Source organism: Condylura cristata, unplaced genomic scaffold, assembly GCF_000260355.1.
Source record: "Condylura cristata isolate star-nosed mole 26May11 unplaced genomic scaffold, ConCri1.0 scaffold00009, whole genome shotgun sequence".
Classification (NCBI taxonomy): domain Eukaryota; kingdom Metazoa; phylum Chordata; class Mammalia; order Eulipotyphla; family Talpidae; genus Condylura; species Condylura cristata.
In genome coordinates, this window is record NW_004567110.1 from 23,679,076 (window position 1) to 23,698,611 (window position 19,536).

Here is a 19,536-nt window from a genome sequence, read left to right on the forward strand (position 1 = left end):
GCTTCTCTTTGCGCAGAAACTGTGCTGGTCAATCCTAAATCGAGAGAGCTGGGTCAGTGCACCACTCTGGTGCAGGTTCTGGCTGGCTTGCTCAGATCTTCTTAGAGTAAGAAAGGAAGAACATTTTCTGGACTGGCTTCCTTGCATTGAAGCCCTTAGTATCAGCCACAGAGATGCCTCCACAAAACCAAATCTGTTATCTGGATGTAGACAGAGACATTCTGATGTCTCTATCAGAATTACTTCTACAACACTTACTTTCCGTAGTGATTTTTATCTCATAATTTTGTCATTGAAGTTTTTATGCCTATTTTGCCAGTAAACCTTACTTAGAACCAACAAGGTTCCTCAATAGATTGCAAACCCCCCACCCCCACCCCAACAATGTCACTAACTTTGTGATATCTCAATTCTTTCTGGTCTAGAAGGCAATTCAGTTCACCTTTCTCTTAGGAAGCTTCAAGTCTATGTCTGAAGTGGAGGAAAGTGACCAAGTATAACTAAAGACTATTAGATTTGTATCAATTTAAGCCATAAACTCTAATTAGAGTATTTTTTTATAAAACCATATGCATACATGCATACACACAAACACACTCAGGAAAAAAACAAATTACAGATTTTATAGCTGAACAAAGAAACAACATGCAAGGTTTTCCTTTGAAATAAGCTTGCTGTACATGCTGGCAGTTCTACCCATTATAGTAGATTAAACATTAAGTTATTCAGGAATCAATATTGTCGCTAACATCCCACTGCCAGATGCTTAGTGGTAAGCATCCTGATGTTAGTACAAATATGAGCATTATTATCAAGAAGATAAGTGGACAGTAAGTCTTTTTTGTGATTGTTGACCTCTGTTATTTCAGCATGGCATTTTATTATATATGCACCCTAGTAGTCTTGGAAATAATAATTAATAATGGCAGAAGCCTAGCATTGTGGCCAGCATTTCCTTATTTGATATATATATACAGAGAGTTTCAAATGCATAATAACGGCAAAATTTGCTCAAGGTTATTCACTAGCCATGTTCCCTCCGTACTGGGCCTCTAGGGATTCTCGGCATGAAGGGTATTATATAAAATATTGTTTTTTCCATTCCTGTTGTTAATCTAATAGCTAGAATACATTACAGTATAGTTGAAGTTAAGAAAGAATCACTCATAAGCATCTTTCCCAGGTTAACAGTGAGGTGAAAATTAAAAGACATATTTCTTATCCTATAGAAATTATATTTGTGCTGGATCATTTAAACATTATCAACAATATAAAAATCTCATTAATAATTTAAAAATTTTTATCTTCATGTTTGTCATCCATTTTTTTACATGTTAAATAGTAAGCTTTGATTTTTTTTATTCTCTTATACAGGTGGTACTCAAATTATGCGTGAGTTGTGCTTTTATAACTTTGTTCTTCTGTGAAATATAACAAACAATTACATACACAAAATAACAATGTAGAGTTCAGTGAGGTGTTGCAAATGCAAGATCTACCTAAACATACCCCAAGTCAATGAAGGCTACTGGGAAGTGGGGTCACTCAGTAAATTAGTAGATAATATTTACTATTCTAGCTGGTCAGCTGTCCCCAGATCTTCCCACCTGCTACATCTAGGCAATGAACACCCTACCTTTAAGAGACAACTACCACCCTGCCCTATATTGTAATCACACCCCAGATTGCTTTTAGATTCACCCTAAAGCCCTAGGATTTAGCATTCCTCCCTTTTCAACTTCATATACATGGAATTATATACTTTGTGTAATTCCATGTCTAGCCTATTTCCCTTAACCTTGTGTTTGTGAGATTCACTCATGAGACTTGTGTAGATGCAATTTACACAAGAAAACTCTCATTTCTTTGCTGCAAAGTATTCCATTGTATGAAGCAACACAATTTATTTATGTGTCCTATGGTGGATGGACATTCAGCTTGTTTTCAGTTGGAGATTATGAAGCTGTGAAATACTGTAGGTGTTCAGAGTAATAAATTTTTCAGCAAATCAATAGCAATCAGAACATTGTACAGTGCATCCCTAGCCCAGCCCTGAGTGCTGAGCTGTGTCACTAGCACAAATGGGACATCATTACTAAGTATGTAAGTAGAAGAGTAAACCTTCTACATAGTGCTTGGCAGTTCTGTAGATACCGGACCAGGACTCTTGAATCCTAAGGATGTGTGTCTTCAATTTTCCATAGATTATGCCAAAGTCTTGCATTATGCACCTCTTCCTGCATTAATAGCCCCCCTCTTGCTCTTCAGCCAGGTCTCAGCTCTGTCTCAGCTCACATCTCCTTTAGGTTCCTTCCTGTCATTCTAGTTGAAGTGCCCACCCCGCTCTTTTTTTTTTTTTAAACAATTTATTTATTTATTCATACAGAACTGGGTACAGGCCAGAGATGCGGAGCGTGAGAGGATTCACCAGGGACAGAGTGGGGAGCAGAACAGGCAGATTAATGAAGCACACTGCTGAGGGGAGCAGCGGGCAGCTCAGAAGGGATCTGCCGTGCCATGTGGATCTCCTCCCGGGCAGGCGGGGATCGAACTCATGAGGAAGTGGCTTAAACTTCTTAGTGCTGCGCTTTAACCCGCTGCGCCACCAGGGAGGGTCTGTCCCTACTCTTTAGTGCGTTTCTCTATCTGCTTTTCTTTCAGACTCTGAAATCATTTTATCTGTTTCTGCTCCCTCCACCGAGTGGCAAGCTTTAAGAGAGAGGGACTTCATCTTGCCCGTGACTGGCAAAGAATGTCTAGAAGAGAATAAATTCTCAATAAGTGAATATTCACTCAACGAGTGAATAACTGGGCATTTTCTATGTGGTATATAATCACCATAATCTCAGAGACTTTATAGAATATAAACTTGAGTCTCTTCTTTGCAAGGAGCAATATTTTTTTGAATAGAAGTTTCATGCTTCATGTAATATGTGTATCAGCTAATGCTCAGAAACAATTATTCACTTAGATTTTCCTGTAACATGACCACAGACACATGTTGAAAAATTATCTTTATCTCATAAACACAATGGGCACAGACATTACATATGCACTGTGAGAAAATAGGTAACTGTAAATCAAGGCTTCTTGTTTTCTAAGTCATAATAATCCATTCATAGGTTTACTACAAATAACAATGCATGGTTTCTCAAGGATTCATGTAATTGATTCTCTAGTCTGAAGAAGCTATAAGCCAGGGATTTTTATATATCTATGGAATCCTTCAGACAACTTTATTGTCTAGTTTTTAGCTGGCATTTGAAATAAATGTTTGTGAATCTTTATTGTACATACACCCTGTCTGAAATAGAGAAGTGGAAGGCTGTGACTCTTGCAATATGCTCGTTCAATCTGACCTTTCTATTTCTACTGTTAGGCCATGGTTAAACATGCTGAGTGAGGTAGCAGCCTCTGAAGCCCATGCTCTTGCTTGTTGGTTTATTTATTTATGTAAGGTTTATTTGTTTGTGCATACCAAACTGGGATACAAGTCAGAGGTGCAGGGGCAGTGAGAGGGCTCACCAGAGACAGAATGAGGAGTAGAACAGGCAGATTGAGGAAGTGCCCTGTTGAGGAGAGCAGTAGGCAGGTCAGGAGAGGTCTGCCGTGCCATGTGCGTCACCTCCGGGGCAGGGATCCAACTCACACTGAAGGGGCTGCAACTCGCTTGCAGTGCTGCATCCTAACCCCTAAACTTTTGAGCCACCAGGGAGGGCCCTGTTTATTTATTTTTTTAAAGATGTATTTATTTATGCATACAGAACTGGGGTACAGGTGGGGGGGTGAGAGGATTCATCAGAGACAGAGTGGGAAGAAGAACAAACAGGCAGATACAGAAATACACTGCTGAAGGGAGCTGCGGATGGGTCAGGAGAGATCTGTTGCACCACATGGGTCACCTCCCTGGATAGGGATGGAACTCGTGTTGCATTGGCTGCATAACTTCATAGTGTTGTGTTTTAACCAGTGACACCACCAGGGAGGGCCTGCTTGTTTATTTTTTAAAGGAGAATTGACCAGGTAACCCTACTCTCCTGGCCCCAGCTAACTGAGTCCAGGGTGAGGCTGGACTTGAGGCTGCAGTTCCCTGTGACATAGCATAAGAAAGTAGCCATTAAACAAATCAGGCTATCTTGTTCAGAAGGTTCAAACGCGTGGCATTTAATGTATAGGGTTAGGGGAAGAGGAGAAAACAGGGTAGGAATATGATAGAATATGTGATTTTAATCACCTAACTTGGGAAATACAAATCACAGTTTTATTTCTTCTATAATCCTACTCATATTAAAATTATTCATGAGGATAGAAAATAAAACAACCACCACCATGAAAAGCTATGAGCATTATCTCGTGCTAATTGAATCATCAGGAAAGGCAGAGCAGACAGTAATCCTGAGAAAAAGCAAGATGCATAAGTCAGAAGCTGCGGGCTAGTAGAAACCATGAGTAAGCAAATATCAGGAGGTAGCAAGTAGGGCAGAAGGAAATGGAAATTGTAAGAGCTGTAGAACTTGTGACTGAGAATATAAAAGCAGAGTTAAGAGAGTGAGGTATTAAGAAAGTAACAATATAGCTGAAGAAACAGAGCATCACACTGAGTCATCAAAGTTCTTAGTTTTCTGTGAAGGCTGATTGTATGACTATAGTATTTATTTCCTTTCATTAAAAATTAGGTAAGCATAATAATCTGAGAGATATGAATTAAAAGGCAACTACTACCTCTAACCTTAAAGAGTTTCTGATCTAGGAGACTGGGATATAACCTTGCAATCTTCATTTTATATCGTTGAGCCTAAGAAATCACCCCTTAGAGAATACTAAGGTATCATGAGGTTGTATGTATTCCTTGGAACTGGAAAGAAAAATCTATCTACTATAGAGCTCATGTGAAATGTTAATTTTGTCCTGGGTTAGAACATCTAAAACACATTGCTGTGTTGGTTTGATACTATTTTCACATTCCATAGATTTTCACATTCCATAGCGTTACTAGAAATGCTACATTTCAAGAATTTCAAGATAAACGACCACCCCGGTCTTATCTTAGTGACCTATTCCAGGCTTGTCTACCTCTGTCTTCTCAAAGAAGTCCGCTCTGACCAAGCTCATTGTTTCCCAGATGTAGATTAAATTCTTTTCATACATGAACATTCCCACCTCACCTCCATTTAGGGGAAAATTAAGGAATGAGACCTAGGGGTAACCTATGTGGAATATGGAGAAGTGGAGGATTAGGTCTCATAAAACTGAGCTGGGGTGTTGGAAATGGAAACTAGAACTTCTGCAATCAATGGTCCAGCAGATTAAAAATCAAAACAATAATAAAGTCAAAGTACACTGATGAACACCAAGTTTTAAGAGTGAAGAGAAAATGTCCAAAGACCAATTTAAAAGCTAGAGGCAAGAATTAAGGCAGTGGTCTCAGAGATAGAATAAAATAGGCAGAAATAGAATCTGAATAAGTACTGGAAAATTCCAGGCCAAATGGCACAAATACCACTGGGTGGTAGTGGCTTATATTCATGAGCAGCTGGCTACATGGTAAATAAATCATTTGGGCCAGCTTAAAGAGACTTCTGTGTTAACCCTTCTCCTAACATCCTGACTAATTTTCAGTCAGACAGGACTGGGCATTTGCTCAAATAACCTTTGCCCAGATACTGGAACTATTGCTAAAGACAAATTCTTTATGCCATCTCACTGGCAAGTATCAGCTACTTGTAAATGAATGTCTCAATAGTCTCATCTGTAAAATGGAAATGATAATAATACCTAAACTGTAAATTAGTGAAAATGAGAAAGCTAATACAAGAAATGAGATACATTAGGCTAAAATGGAAAAACTGTTGATGACAGCTACAGCCATTGTTATTTAATTGTTATTTATTGTTGCTATAATTAATTATTACCGATGTGCAATTGTAACCTGGTGGCTGAAACCAGGGTCTGTTGCAGGATGCCCCAGGTCAGCAGAGGCAGGAAGACACCATCTTAGACTCGTCACCTACTTTTCGTGAGAGGAGCTGCACATCCTCAGTGGTGGGAAGATGCCATCATAATGGTCTTTGTGCAGGACAATCCTGGACATGACTTTGGGTAAAGTAAATAGCCAGTGTTGGCCTCAGGAAATCTCGCTTTCCCCATTTGTTAACTAAATCCCTTTGTTGTTGTTTTTTTAAGCCTGAGCAGTCTTGCAGTTGTGTGTACAGGTGAAGAATGCAGACAGTATTTGGTAAAGCATTTGGGCAGCGGGGGTCTTGGCCAGTTTAGGGTCCCCTGTCACGTGATATCAGTTGGCAAGTGTGGCAGGACATTGCACCACCTGCAACAGTCCTTAGCTTCAGCCACACAATTACATATGGGTGTAAGACAACCTACTACCTACAGGTTTCTGATAGTGTTACCTTTACTCCAGGTAACAAAGAGGTCATTCCACATCCTATCCCATAGCATATAAATTCCTTCTCACTTCCTGGAAGGTCTTGAAATCCTAATTGAAATAGTGGTTTCTTCATAAAGCTTTATACAATCTAAAAGGTTCTCCCTGCTCTCTGGAATGCTTACTATATGTAATCTGAATAATTAATCTGCCAATTAATCACTTATTGCCTCATGCAGTCTTTTCAAAGAGTCTCTCAAATTGTTTTTAAATCATGTATTTTTATTTAATTTACCACACATCTGTCTGTGTACCCAATAAGACTCTAGACTCCTTGATGATAACAACTATGTGTGATTCATCTTTGTATGCCCCACAGCAAAGAAGCTTTGCACTGAGCTCAATAAATATGTGTGATTTGATTTGAAATGCTTAAGTTAGACTACCATAAAAGACTACACTATTCCACACTCTGAGGAAGTCATTAAGATTTAAAGAGGCCATTAAGGACTAATCCTATATGAGAGGAGAGTAAATTGCTTACTTTTAGGTAGATGTACTAGCTTTCTAGGCCACTAAGGTTTTATTTAAGTAATTCACTGAATGTAAATTACTTAATGAATCCAGGTAGCTCGAAAAGGTTAATAGTTGTTATTTCCTACTAAGAGGTCCACTTTGCCTCCCTGGCCTGTTCTGCACAAACTCAGTGAGTTCAGCTACTGAGAAATACACTTAAGCAGAGTAGCCATTTGGACTGAACTTGCATAGCTAAACAAAAAGTGTAAGATTGCAGCCTGCTGCTAGTTCCCTACACTTCCGACTTGCCTTATGAACATCACTTTTTTTTTTAAAGATTATTTTTTTATTTATGCATGCAGAACCGGGTACAAGCCAGAGGTGCAGGGGCGGTGAGAGGATTCACCAGAGACAGAGCGTGGAGCAGAACAGGCAGATGGATGAAGTACACTGCTGAGGGGAGCAGTGGGGCAGGTCAGGAGAGGTCTGCTGTGCCATGTGGGTCATCTTCTGGGCCCGAGATGGAACTCGCACTGAAGCGGCTGCGTCCAGCTTGCAGCGTTGCATCCTAACCCATGGCTCCCATTGCGCCACCAGGGAGGGCCCTGAACATCACCTTTATTCTTACTGTCTTCTAAAATGCTCATATATAATAAGGGGGAGCAGAGGCAAACTGCTTCCCCTTACACATATTAATTCAATTGCATTTGCTATTAGTTGAAACTAGAACCACACTCAGAAGTAGGGATGTGAAGAGATTTACACATGAAAATGTTGTGCCGGCTTCATGCAGCTGCCATTCAGGTGAAGGGTAAAGTGTCTGGGAAGGAAGTGGGATTGGAAACGCATACACAATTATGGCACATTGTGGTACATGCAATAGTGATGTCTGCAAAGTGAAAGGTAGATGAAGACGTGGGAGCAGCAGATATTTGAGCTCCGCCTTATGAGGTTACTAGGGGTTCTCCAAGGGAGAGAAGTGAAGGACACCTGTTCCAATCAGAGATGCATGAGTAAAGAAAAGTTTTGACTGGGAAATGACAAGAACCATGGAATTACAGGATGGAAAGGAAACTTAGGATTACTTTGATCCAAGCTCTTAGTTTTTTAAAATAATATAATAGTTTATTTTTATGTCGTTTTGTGCCTTTTTCCATCTCAGTTGTAATCCCCGTGGGCTTCCCATCACCAGATCACCCATGTGCTGTCACCATAGTCCAGTGTACTTCAAGCTCTGTGAGGTGATGTAGTCACCCAATTAGGAACCAAAAAAACACATGCTAAACTGATATCTGTCTTACCTATGTCAAATCTGGTACTTAGCTTAGTACAGTATGTTGACATTTAACAGATCAGTACAAAAGGACTAGTGAATGCTGCTCAGTTGGAAGGTCTCCGGCATTTATATTCATTCACTCAGCCACTCAACAAACACTTATGTGCATTAAGCATGGGGTCAGGTACTCAACAGGACTAGGAGAGAAGACTTTAATAGTGACCAACACAGACATTAACAAGAACTCTCAGGTCCTCCCTAGTGGCACAATGTGTTATAAAGCGCAGCGCTTTGAAGCTAGCTGCAGCCACTGTTCTATTCCCCAGCCAGGGGGCTGACCCACATGGCATGGCAGACCTTTCCTGACCTGCCCACTGCTCCCCACTGTCTTTGGCGAATCCTGTTACCCCCCATACCTCTGACCTGTACCCTAGATTTTGTATGCATAGATGCATAAGTCTTTTTAAAAAAACAAACAAACAAGAACTACCAGAAATAAGAACTTAATGAAAGATATAGACAAGTAAATGGCAGTTAGAATCCAGTGTAAATGTTATGGCAGGGGCATTAGAGAGAGTTATGGAAGAACAAAGCACTGGGGAGAAGCTTCACTGCAGAGAGTAACATGGCTCTGCAGGTTACAACTTGAAAGTTGAGAAAGAATTAGAAAGATATTCCATGAAGAGGTAACATCACTTGAAAGGCCCACAAATGAACAAAGATTCAACAATAAGAGTGTAATTGTTAGGGAAGGATGGAAACTGGACTTTTGTTGGCAATCATAATGTATTATTTACGGTATTGATGTATAATGCTCTATATCTGAAGTTTCTATGATGTGGTAAATCAACGTTTCTTCAGTAAAAGTAAAAAATTAAGTGCATTCCACATAAAGAAAAATAAAATATTTTCTAGTGCTATGAAACATAGAACTATGGCTAACTCCTTCCCCCTGTGCCACCTTTAGGCAACTCCTTCTTAATTTTCAAGACACAGATGACATGTTACTGCCTCCCTCTCTAACTCCTTCAAAACCATGTCCCCTTTAGTTCCATAGGTGCTTCCTCATTGTAATCTTCAACTGCTGATTTATTTTCTGATTTCCCGGAAAACTGTAAGTTCCTGGAGGGCAGGCAGGTAAAAGCCCTGGTTTACTACTATATCTCCCATGTCTTTTACAGTTTATTGCACAAAAACTTGTGGGAGTTAATGCACGGACAGATGGGATAAAAGAAAAAAATGCTCCTCAAGGACATTCAAGTCCTAATCCTTGGAAGATGCTAAGGTTACCTTTATCAGAAAAAAAAAAAGTGGGGGGGGGTCTTGACAAATATGAATCAATTAAGGATCTTCAGGGGATGAAATTACATTGGATTTCCAGGTGATCCTAAATGCAATTGCAAGTCTTTTTAAGAGAGATGCCAAGGTGCAGACAAAATAAAAGAAAGTCATGTAACCTTTGAAATGGAGACTGGAGAGATTTACCAAACCTAGGACTAGCAGTAGCCACCACGGCTAGAAGAGACAATAAAAGGATTTTCCCAAAGAAACTCTAGGGAAAGGACAGCAGGGCTCAATCTTTTCACTGAACTATAATTGAGTACTAATTAAATCTTATGAGTGACAAACAAATTGACTAAAGTATTGATTGATGATAAGAAATTGAGTAGCAAGACTGTCTCTCTGAATATGCATGCTAGGATATAAATGTTCATGACAACAAAAGTAGAATGAAAAGTCAATACTGACAAAATCAGATACCCAAATTGATGTCTCAAACTTTTGCCTTAGTCTTTAGTATCAGACACATTTGCCTGTCTAAGACCACTTGCCTGAATGACCCAGAATCAACTCAACTTCAAGTCTGCTCTGCAAATCATTATCTTTATTCATATAACTGATCATCTTCCTCATGCAATTGACCAAACTAGGAACAACATGATCCTAGATTCCCTATCACTCTCCCCTTATCTTAGATTACCAGGTTCTATCTTCTTTATGTTGTAAATAATTCTATTATCAGCCTCCCACTGCTAATTCCTTCTTTCTGATCCTCAGCATTTCTTGTTTTAATTGTGACAACAATCTTCTAACCAGTACTACTGTTGTAAAAGTCTTGACTGATCAACCTTACTAACGTACACAAGCATTATTTTTTTAACATTTTAAAAAACACTGATCTGCAATATGAAGACTGTTTGTGGCCTTGACAGTAATAGTTTTAGTGGATGGTGGCAATGAAAGCCAGTAAGGACTGAGTCAGTGAATTGTTTTATTCTTTATTTCAAGCTGAATACGTCGTTCAGCAATATAAAGCAACAATATGAAGACCAACTGTATTTAAGGATTTTTAAAATCTATCTCCAATTTGTTTTTAAAGACTTAATGCCCTCCATTGCCATTTTCACATGTGTGGGTAACTGAAATCCTATACTTTTACTAATCCTATACTTTTACTAAATCCTATACTTTTACTATCCTATACTTTTCCCAGAACTTTCTATTTTCACTCATAGCCTCACGTTCCATTTTACTGAAATAACTCCCTTTTATTCTACAGGAAAAAAAATCTTATTCTTTACAGCCTAGTCTAAATATTACCTTCTTTATGCTCCCACAGTCTATTGTAATTTCCACCATGTTGCGTTTTTGTTATAGGAGGTACCAGTTGTTATTTCAAAGAGAATGAAATTGGGTTAGGAGGAGGGATTCCTGTGGTTTCTACCCTGCCTTTTTCTCAAGATAAAAACCTTTGCTGACTTCATTTAAAGGAAGTAAGTTGTTATCTCAGGGTTCCATTAGAATTGTTTACTTGTTTTCTTCTCTTGCTGTGTCTGAGCTTAACAACAGGGTCAGTGTTCTTACTAAGCTTGGTGTTCCTTGCATTGGCTCATAAAGACCAAAATAGATGTGGGATAAATAACATTGAAATGCACAAATAGATGGCTTCTAAGGATTAGCTCTGTTCATGTGTGCCAAGAGATAAATAGGAGTCAAGTAGACCAACTAACTCTAATAGGCAATATTGAGGATGCAGTTATCTTTTTAAAGTAACTAGATGTTTAGTAATATGTAGAAGTGGGTGTTTTCTCATACAAGTCAAAATACACACTGACCTAATTCTTAGTGAAGTGCAAATGTGGTTTCAGGGTTCACAAGTCAAGTACTGCTCAGCAGGTTTGAAAACATGTAACAGAGTCCTATAAGACCCAGGTCTGTTCAGGTTACTATGAGAGGAAGCATCCACTTAATCAGATATTTTAAAGCCTTTCAAAACAGATAATGCTTGGCTTAAGGGAGAGGGGTGCAATGATGTCAATAATTTTGCTCACTAAAAGAAGAAAGGCTCCAATTCTTGGATTTGGTAACTTTTTAAATGGAAATGGAAAATCTACATAGCACAGAAATGGATAAAAAGTAGGGGAGGAGGTTGGAGTTATTTTTTTTAGTAATATTAATAATAACTACTATTTATAAGCACTTAGGCATCTGTGACTATACCTTCTGTTATACAGAAAGCTATGAGTCTATTTTTAAAGATAAAATTATTTAACTGCTTTTGAAATGCCACTTAAAGATTAAAATGCAAAGAGACACTTCCCCAAAAAAGTAATATTGATGGGGATGAGACCTACCACACTTGAAAACAAATTTCAAAATGCAGGCTCTAACATTGTACAATACCAATACAATGACAGGTAGTTGGATCAGAGGAACACAACAGAGAGAGAAGAAACTAATACCATTATATAACAGAATTTAATACATAACAAAAGAAGCATTACAAAACAGTAGAGAACAAACTCAATACATGGCAAGACAATTGGCATTGTTTCATTGTGCAAAACAACAGTTTAGTTCTTCACTTTGCTCCATACACCAAAGTAAATTTCAGGCATGTAGGAGAGTTAAATATGAGGTCAATCCACAATCTAAAAGAAAATAGAATTTACTTTTTATCAGGCCTCTAGAAGAGGGAAAATTTTTTAAGTTTAGAAGCAAAAGAAATAAGTACCAAGGAAAAGATCAACAGCTTTGTCTTGTGTAGATAAAAGTATTGCATAGCTCTTTTAAAAAAAATAAAATCTAAATATGCTGAAACATATATACAGATAAAGAGAAACAATTGTTTGATTTTTTAGAAATCTTCAGAGCAAACTGCATGAGCAAAGTACTTTTTCAGTTTTTGTAGCTTTTAAGGACAAAACAGAAGAACTTCTGTAAGCAGACATTTGGGATTTGCCTTATGACACCAACACTCACACAACTGATAGAATTAAATCTGCTAATTAAGGTTGGTAATCAAGGTTTTCAGCTCTTGTGGATTTAATAACCCTTAATTTGCAATTTGTGTGTGCCAGAAAAGACTGCACCTTCTTAAAAAACTGAAAACATAATAAACTTCACTGTTTGATGAAATATCAAAGAAAGGATGAAAATGTGAAGAAAACATTGCGATAAGTCCATTTAGTTTAAAAAAAAAATAAAGAAAACATGGACTATAAGAAAGGTTTGCAGGGTGCTTTAGAAGATGCTGGGGAATTATGTCCTCTCTCGCCAAGTTCCAAAGGAAGAAGTCTTCTTGTCCTTCTCTACATTGGTTCCTGAAACTATTTTCCCCATCTCCTCCACTAACTTCTTATAGAGGTTATTTCCTCTTTCTTCTGTATTTCAACATCTTACTCTTTCTGTAGACTCCTTTCAGAAACCTAAACAAATTCAAGTTCCTCTCTGTGAAAATATACATCGAAGAGCTGTTCAGTCCCCACTAGATACCTTTGTGCCTTCTTAACAAGCTCTGAAGAATGGTCATTCACTGCCTCTTCAATGAACCGCGGTCAAAGTTCTCAGGGCACCCTGCTCTGGCCAGGGCTATCTTTCTTTGACATTCTAACACATTGGTCTCTATTTGAAATCTAGTCTCTGCCTCAGCTGACCAAATGGACCTCTCCCTGCTTAGACCAACTCTTCCTTTGTGACAGGAAATCATTCTCCTGCACACCATGCTACGGATTTTGTTCACTCTTTGTTGGTTAATTTCCCAAATTCCCTTCCTCCCAGCCTTCCAACGTTGATGATTGTCAGGAATGACTTCTTGATTGCTTTCTCAGCTAGCATTCTCTGATATGATCTTAATTGTTGTGGCTTTAAATGACATCTTCATTCAGTAAGACCTACGATCATGCCTCCACATCAGCTCCACTCCTGGGTCCGGGTATCTAGTTTACTGTCCAGATTATTCAGACTTTACTCTATATTTGCTTCTATTCTGAACTATCCCCAGTCAACATTTATCCCATCACCTAAGCCAGGAATCTTAGAATATATTAGACTCTTTCCTTTGTCCAATCCATAACCAAATCCTACTAATTCTGCATGTTCAAAATCATTTTTTCAATGTGTTTCCTTCTTGGCTTTCATTTGACAACTTACTCAACTCCATGAAAATAGTATTTAAGACTCATTCTGACTCCAGTCTAATGACTCGTTTATCCACCCAGCATGTGATAGTCAGAATGTCATGTTTTTGTTCTTTTTTTTTTTTTTTTTGGTTTAATTTCTTTTCAATAACATACTTCTGTATACTTTTGTGTCTGTTCAACCACATTCCTTGAACTGGAGTATCTTAGTCCTTATTTACTTACAGAGCATTTACTTACTTTTCAGACACATTTTGATGACCTTCTCCCTGGAGATTTCCTAAGCCTCCCAACTCCACAAAATTGATGATTCATCCTTAAACTCCTATTACATTCTATTCTGACATCTGTCATGTCACCCTAAACACTTTATTGCACCTAAAAATAATTCCACTTTATTCTAACTTCTCCTAACTCTATTTTAGGTTCCTTGATGTGAGAACCGAAATGTATTCATCTTTCTACTCTCAGGACAAATAGTCTGCAGCGCATAGTTGACAATAACATAAGCTTGCCGAATGATTCAGTAGCTCTGACATTGCCAGCGGGATAAAAACAACATCACAAAAGACAGTCCCTCTTGTGTAAAAATGGTAATAATATAGCACATTAAAAATGGACTATATCAACACTCATCCTTAACTTGAAATTTGGTTCTGCCTTTAAAATAACAATCCTAACTCAAATAATAATGAAATAGTAGATGCTGGTTGAATTATATTTTCTTTTTTAAAGATTTATTTATTTATACATACAAGAACTGGGGTACAGACCAGAAGCGTGGGGGAGGAGGAGCTTGAGAGATTCACCAGAGACAGGGTGGGGAGTAGAACAAGTACTGAAATACACTGCTGAGGGAGCAGTGGCAGGCCAGGAGATGTCTGCCACGCCATGTGGGTCAGCTCCCTGGCCGGGGACTGAACTCGTGCTGCAGTGGATATGGAAAGCTTCATAGTGCTGTGCTTTAACCTGTTGCCCCAACAGAGAGGGCCCTGAATTATATTTTCCAAGCAGATGGAAAGCCTGGGTTTTTACGACTGCCTAACAGTTTGTCATACAATCTACTAAGGCCTTTACTTTAACCGCAGCCCCTCTGTGCCACCTGTAGAAAGAATGTACCCTTGCTGACCTTTGAGTGTTCCCTCAGCTACACTCACACATCTGTGGCCCTGAGTCATGCATGTGCTGCCAGTGCCTCAGAGTGCTGAGAGCTAAGAGCAGAAGCAGGACTATTTCTTTATATGTGTATATATACACCCCACTGTCTGACTCCCAAGCCCACCTGTTTGCGAGAAGCACCCTCGACTTTCAAGAGTATTGGTGAAGACCAGAGCAAAGATCCATAAAATACCTTGCTTTGTCCCAGGCACAGATGTTCTTACTTTATCTCATAACTTACTATTATCTTACTACTATTATCTCATCTTTCACCCCTCAAAGTCATCAGTCATTTTATTTCCTCTAAGATTTATCTTAGTTTCTTAGTTGTTCCTATATTCACCCTTTGCAGTTCTGTTTTTTTTTTTAAGATTTATTTATTTATGCATACAAGAACTGGGGTATAGGCCAGAGGTGCGGGAGGTGAGAGGATTCACCATAGACAGAGTGGGCAGGTAGCTCTACTGAAATACACTGTGAGAGGAGCAGCAGGAGAGACAAGAGAGGTCTGCCGCGCCATGTCGGTCACTGCCCTGGCCAGGGATGCAGTTTGTGTTGCAGTGGCTGTGGAGAGCTTCATAGTACTTCACTTTAACCCCTTACACCATCAGGGAGGGCCCACACTCCCTGAAGGTCTATGTACCTTTCATTACGCTCGCCTTCACAATGAACTTTTTAAAGATGCTGGCAGTGTAAGATCATGACTTTTTCCACTGTGAATCTTTCTCTGTGCAGAGAATTTTCTGGCATACTCATACTTTCTCTAGCCTATTTAAAGCATACAACTGCGATTTTAAAATACAGTCCCCATTAAGTGGGGACCTAGATCGTGCACGCTAGACACCCTCCAGTGACTCTATTTTTGCTTGGTTTTGATGATCAGCTGCCTCTCTTGCTCTCAATACGCCTGCTCACTATCCTCACTGCTCTCCTCTATTCTGTTTCCCATTCTTAGAATTCTAACATAGATTCCCCGCCCCCTCCCCCATACTCTGAAGAGTTGGGATATGATAACTTGTGAGAGGCTTAATGAGTTCTTAAAAATCATTAGTTCTTAAATTGCTAAATATTCAGAATGGACTGATTCCAACACTTTTCCTATTAACATGCTAATGCAGTAGTGTCTGCTTTATTCCTTACAAGCAAAACCAAAAATTGCACATAAAAATATTTTTAGCCCATTCAACAAAACAAAAAAATACATTAATTTATAAGATGAATAATCTTACCAACCAGAAGTAAATGTTCTGTCATAAGAACCACATAAGGAAACAAAACAGAAATTTTGCCATACTTATACAAAAGACATGCATTTCAAAGAAGCTTGAAAGAGATCAACAGGAGGGACTTTCTTCTTTTTTGGCCATGTTTTGAATTTCAAATAATTTATTGTACACAGAAACGGAAAGATCAGTGATTTTGAAATACACTCCCTGTCATAGATATTGTCACTCAATAATATTGAATGTAACTTTAGCATCATAGAACCCTTCAGATGGGTATAGCTGCATTAATATTTTACCGGCATGATATTTCCTTCTCTAAAATTATTTAGATTTAGAGAGTTTTTAAATTGAAATCTGAATTCCTATAACAATATAAATTCTTTGTTGTTGTCATTTCATATGACGCACAGATGTCTGCGTGGCTTCCCCCAGTCTGCACCGTGGCTCCTGGTGATAGTAGCACATTCCCTAGTTTATCACAACTGAGATCAAATCTTGGCTAACCAGTCATTCTTTTAGCACTACATTTACTGTTGGTAGTAAATAAAGTCAACCTTAAAGAGGAAGAAACTAAGAAGTATTTGGGTTTCAGAAATGAACTCTTTTCGGATCTTTAGTTTGGGGTTACAAACTTTGTAGCTCCATCTTTTTTTTTAAAAAAAAAGTGAGTGTTTTTGGCTATTAAACATGGAGAATAGGAAAAATGTAGATGTAAAAAGGTTACACTTATTTCATAGATTAAAAAATATCTTTGCGATTGCCAGTGACATTTGTTCCCAAAGAGCACTCCAATTTCTGATTCTTCATGCTTGGTTGGAGTATCTTTTATTACTGCTTCTCAATAATTCGCAGTTCTCCTTCATGGAGTGAATTAGTTTTAATGTGTTTCCTCTGCATCCCTCCCGTACATGAGTTCACTTCACCTAAGTTTTATGTACAATAAAGTCTTAGAGTTCTCATTACAGCACTATTATATATTTCAGGAGCCATAAAGAACTGTACTTTCTAAAAATAATTTTATACTACCCTTGTTAATTTGGAACCATAAGACCCAATTTTGTCACTTCCTAGCTTTGTAACCATTAACAAATCATTGATCTCTCTGCATTTCAGTTTCTTCCTCTGTAAAATGGAGCTCAGTATGGGATCTCTCTTACTTATCCAGCCTCTACCAATAACTAATTGTTTGACTTTGACACATTACTTAACTTCTCTGTGCCTCCAGCCCCTCTTTTACAAAATCAGGGTAATAGTAAAGCCTACCTGGTAAGGCTATTTAATAAATAAAAGATATAATACATGTTAATTAAATAAAATAGGTCCATGGTAACTGTTAAAGTAATGACAACTCTTGCTATTGCTCAAAAAAAAAAAGAACCAATATATTCAGCATGACATAGTGAAAAGCGGAAGGGCTTTAGCTTTCAGCAGACTTGAGGTCACATCTTGCTCTGCTCTTTATTGGCTATGATATCTAACATAAGTTTCTCTTCCTCTCTGAGCCTTAGTTTCCTAAACCGCAGAAGTCAGAATTATGATTATTAGCAATAGTATCCATAAAGTAGAGTGTTCAAGAAATGGAAGTTACTATGAGTACAACATGAAAGCAACTTGAAAAAAAAAAAAGTTTAGTCAATGGCAAGTAAGAGGAGTGGGTTAAGGTGTGGCTTATATACTCAGTTACAAAGAAGGTGAATTCTTACTATTTGAGATAACCCAGATGGAACTGGAGGGGATTATGCTAAGTGAAATAGGTCAGGAAGGTAAAGAAAAATACTGGATGATTTCACTCATGTGGAACCTAGAACAAAACAAAGGAACCAGACAAAACAAAACTTTAAAAAAAAACCCTAGAAATAGGGGCATGAGGATGGGAGCAAGGTGGAGAAGCAGCCCCGGGGCTCTGGTAAAGAGATATGGGTGTGCTTGTTGTGGTGACGTGTAACTGAGGATGTGTGAACCTGTATCTGTAAGTCATATACAGGCTTGTAAACCAATGTTATCTCAATTGAATAAAATTACTTAAGTGGCATTTACACACAAGTAATATTTAGTGATATGTGAAGTCCCTGTGTTAAACCTTACCAGAAAGTAAGTAAAGCTGAGTAAAGCTCATAACAAGTTGACCCACCATTAAGTCAAACTAAAGAGTAATCTCCTTCTTCCCCACTGCTGCTTCCACACGATTCTCCCTCTCTCCTCCATTTTGCTTCCCCCAAATTTTGTTGCTCATAGACTATATGCCTGTCCTAGTTAATTTGATAAATATGGATATCCACTGATAGTTAATTCAGTTAATTGGCTAATTCAGACTCTACAACTGAGATGTGCCCACGTGGCTAGGCAATGGGACCCAAATATTTGATTAAACACCAGTCTAGGTATTGCTGTGAAAATATTTTTTAGGTGAGGTTATCATTTAAATCAGTAGAACTTAAGTGAGCAGAATAAATTCTGTAATGTGAATCAGCATTATCTAATCATTTGAAGATCTGAAGAACGATGACAAAGTTTCCTTAAGAGGGAATTCTGCCTCCAAACTACCTTTGAATTTAAGTTGCAATATCAACGCCTCCTGGGTCTTCAGTTTGAACCCTATCCTACAGATCTCCAACGTTCAGACATGCCAACCTCATTTCAAATGAACCATTTTTGTTAAAATAAAATCTCTCTCTCCCTCTGTCTTCTTTCTGTTGGCATAAGTTCATATATATAGTGTATGTATATGTAAATACATGTATTTGTTTGTGTAAATGTATTTACCTACATATATTTATGTATATGTTTTCTCTGGAGAACCATGATGGGTAAAAATCATGTGCTTGGAGCACATGATTAGGTCACATTTAATTTTGTTTATAACAGTCCAATACAGATTCCTATTTCCATTTATTTGAAAAATGCACTTTCTTCCTCAATAGAAGGCCTCTCTCTCACTCCCCAGTCACAGATAAGTCAAGAACTCCAATGGGCTGGAAAATTGTGTCTTCCCCACTAATATGTCTACCCCATCCTCTCTTAACTGATGGTCTTGCTGCTCATGTCAGTGAAAAAATAGAAACTATCAGAAGAAAACTTCCTTAAATTCCTACTACCACAACCTACTCATTTAACTGCTATTGGTCCAAACACTCTTCCCTCCTCCTAACATAACCTTATCTAAGATCAATCTCTCTACTTACCACTGATGCCATCCCCTCCACCTACTCCAGAAATCACCCCTTACCACATCAAGATCCCCTCTTTTGGCTTAATAGCAACAACATACATACATGCCACTGTTTCTCCCATATTCAAAAATAAATAAAATTTAAATTCCTTTAATTCCTCATCCTTTATAAGTAATATCTCAATTTTCTGTTCCCCTTCCCCCACAGAGCTTGTCGAGAGTGGTCAGTACTTGCTAGTTCCAGTTCCTTTCCTTGTATCCATTTTTGATCTACTCCTTCTGGTGTTTAGCCTCACCATGCTCAGCTCTCTTATCCTGTCAAGTTCACTACAGGCCTCTGTGTTGTAAATAGAGGGGTCAACACCCAATCCTCTTTTTACTTTATACTG